Consider the following 3,755-nt stretch of genomic DNA (forward strand, 5'->3'; position numbering starts at 1 on the left):
GGGGATCGCCTTTTCAGTTTTAGAAAAAACAAAAGAAAATTATGGAAATGTCAAAAAAATAAAATAAAATAAGTTTTCCATGTGATATGTGGTCTAGTTGTTGGGAAAATTTGGAAATATGAATTTCGACTTCATTTGCAAAATCTCGCGAGAATTTGTAAAAATGGGCATAACTTTTGCATACTAACTCGGATGAAAAAGTTTTATATATGAAAGTTCATCTACTCGAAAAGTTACATCCGAATTTAACCGGGGGAACCCCGTTAAACATTTTCAAAATCCCCAAAAACCTAACAGAAAAAAAGTTACGGGGCTTTTAAGTTCTGGAGAGGCAAAAAAATTCAAATAAATTCAAATTGTGGTCAAACTGTGGTCAAACAATGGTCAAACTAATTATTCTAGAATATTAGTGTTACTAAATAATTATTTCACTTTTTTTAAATTTTGGTCAAATCTGGTCAAACTGTGGTCAAAACTGGTCAAACTGTGGTCAAAAAATGGTCAAACTAATTATTCCAGAAATATTAGTGTTACTAAATAATTATTGTTTTTAAAACAATAGTTTCAAACTCAAACAGTGAAATGTGTCACTTCATGCTCAAGCTAAATACCTGAGGGTTAATAGAATTGACATCCTACTATTGTCAGGAAAACAACAAGTGCAGACTTGGAAACGAGGGAGAATAGAACCCGGAAGTTAAGCGTGCTCAGGCTGGGGGAGTGGGAGGATGGGTGACCGTTCGGGAAGTTAGATGATTTGGAATGATGAGGGGTGATTAGAGATTAGAGGATAAATTGAGCAGTGATGAGGGGTGGTGATTAGAGATTAGAGGATAAAATAATTCAGAAATTTGAAAATAAAAAAAATTGAAAAAATTCGCAAAAAAATTTAAACCTGCGGCGGCCTTTAGTCGCGGTTGGCCAGAAGAACCGCGACTAAAGGTCCTCCGCCCCGACGGCCACCTGGCGCCCACGTGGACGGGCCTTTAGTCGCGGTTCGTAAGCAACCGCGACTAAAGGGGGGGGCTTTAGTCGCGCTTAATTAGTCGCGGTTGCGCAACCGCGACTAATGGCCGTTGCCAACCGCGACTAAAGGCCTTTTTTCCACCAGTGTTTGTGAGTGTTGGAACATGCCAACTGGCAATATTGATGTTGTATTTCTTGGTGGTTCATCTGCAAAAAGGAAGAAGGATGTCACCTGAGAAGGTAGCACACGAGTGTTATCCTTTAGCATTTCTTCATGGGTGGTGAAATTCCAGCGGTTAACAAGTAAATCATTTGACACCTGTAGCAAATGAGTTGTGTTCTCATCAAACTGAACTGCGCAGTCCAAGCTCATGTTTCTCTGCAGAGAATTGCCAATCTCCCATGCTGATGTATTATCTTGGCCCTGTATAATACCATTGCAGATCCAATAGTTTAGTGCATGTGTCTTCAAGTCCATGGCAATCAGTGCCCTGTATATGAGGCACTCCATGACTATCTTGTGGCTCATATCGTCAGGCTGAACAATCCCTGCACACTTGGCAACCTCCAAAGCCTCTTCATGCAGTAGATCTCGAAATTCCTCGTCTTCACATTCAGGAGAAGCATATAAGCGAATATCTGTCTCACTCTTCATCTTTTCCTTTTCCCCATCTTGTAGTCTGATACCTATCCGAAACCTCCCGTGCCAGGTCCACAACACCTTGTTACCCAAAAGTGATATTACTGGGACGCCGCACCACCTCCGCGGAGTCCTCGAGCCTCTGAACCGTAACTGGCCCACGCGACCGCCACCAAAGAAGGTTCGGGTCAACGACAGGCTGGCTCCTCACCAACCTGCGCCCCCCGGTAGGTAGCGCCTCCCAGTACCACCCCGACGGAGCCCAGTCCCGGACATGGCCCATCTGGTCAAGCAGGTGTCGTCCTCCGCCGACTCGACGAAGAGGATGCGGGATAGGCATCGTCCACGTCGATGCGGGAAAATTGCTTTAACTAAAAAAATAGCAACCAAGTTTGTCTATGAAGAGCTAATCTAATTGTATTTTTTCTAGAATGGATTTCTTATGTGGAATACTAATGGATAGGGCTTCGTTGCTAAGTGCTACGAGATCTAGTGTAAAATGCCCATACGAAGTCAATTTATTCGATTAGAGATATAGAACCCTAAAAGGGGTATGGAAAAGTTCCTACTAACTATTTTTATTAATTCAACTAGTTCTTACTAAAAACAAACTTACTATAAATAAAAATATTCTAGTACCTAATTAGTACCTAGTTCTTACTAACTAATTAGTACCTAGGAACTATTGCCCTAATTACGATCTAATTTAATGAACCTATAGGGGTGGAAAGTGGTAGCGGATATTCCAATTATCCAACTATAAAGTGAAATAAGTGATCAAATTTTACTCGTTTTATGATTCATCTTAGAAATTTGATTCGTTTCCACCCTTACATGAACCCTAACTCATTTGAGCCGCATCCGCATCCGATTCGTTTCCACCCTTACATGAACCCTAACTAATTTGATGGAGGTAGAAACCCTAGGCAGAGGTAGGGGAGAGGGAGGAGCAGGCGTGCTCACCTCGGGTGCCTGCGACGAGGGAGGGGCAGGCGACGTCGAGGTCGTGGTCGGGGCTCCCGGGCGGCGTTGAGGTCGGGGGCGGGGGCGGCGTTGAATCTGGGGTCGAGGGCGCCGTAGAGGGTGTGCGAAGAGCGCGTGGCAGCCGACGGGCGACAGCGGCGGCGAGAGTGGAGTTGGATTTGGGGGATGAAGTGGCCGTGTGGAAGGACGAACCCCGTGGTTAAGTCAGAAGCACCAGTAGAGCGTTCCAGAAAGGGCGCTACTGCTACGTTAGCTACAGCGCGTTCTGGAATACACGCTACTGCTACACCATTCTCTTTTTTCCCCTTTTTCATTTAGTTTTGTTCACATTTTATTTTTTTCCCTTTCACCTTATTCTATTTTTTTCATTTTCAATTACCTTTCTATTTTCTTTCCATTTAATTCTATATCCTCTAGCAGTAGCGATTTTAGACTAAAACGCGCTGCTACAAAGAAAGTAGCGGTAGCGCGGTTCGTTATAGGTCGCTACTACTATGTGTAGCCTATCGGCTAAGCCGTGGGAATTTTAGTAGTAACGTGTTTAGAACAAGACGCGCTACTACTAGAACTTTATGTGCAGCATGGTTTGCGCAGGCGCGCTACTGCTACTTAGCACCAGCGTGCTTTTTTGACCCTCGCTACTGCTAAAGTTCTGTGTATAAGGTTTTCCGTAGTAGTGCCAATCTCTCTGGCAACAAGTTCAAAAAGCATGATTGGTGGGGCATCGTAAATACGAGCCCACATCGGCATGTGGGCAACCACCACGTCGCCCGGTCGAGCACCGCCGTCCACGCCCACCATGAGGAAGGCATCGCCCTTGTGTGTCCAAGGGCCGTTGTTGAGGATGAAACGAAGATCCCCTTCCCTCTCAAACTCAAGGAGGAAACGGTTGTTCTTCAAGGGGGTATAGTTAAGCCGCCCCCGAAGCCCCCACTTGCTCTTGAGCTCGTTGAACAAGCCCACGATGCCGAAGATTTGCACCGAGAAGAACAGCCCAATGGCTATCCATCTCGGTCGCATGGCCGCGCACTCCCGCGCCAGGTCCAGCTGAACGACGCTCGCCGCCCGCACCCCCATATTGATGGGGAACACATGGGCAACAACATGCTCGATCTCATCAAGCCTTTCTCCCTTGCTCCCTCCAGCGCGGAGGAGTGGACGCCCC

This window comes from Triticum aestivum, chromosome 2A (assembly GCF_018294505.1).
Source record: "Triticum aestivum cultivar Chinese Spring chromosome 2A, IWGSC CS RefSeq v2.1, whole genome shotgun sequence".
NCBI lineage: Eukaryota > Viridiplantae > Streptophyta > Magnoliopsida > Poales > Poaceae > Triticum > Triticum aestivum.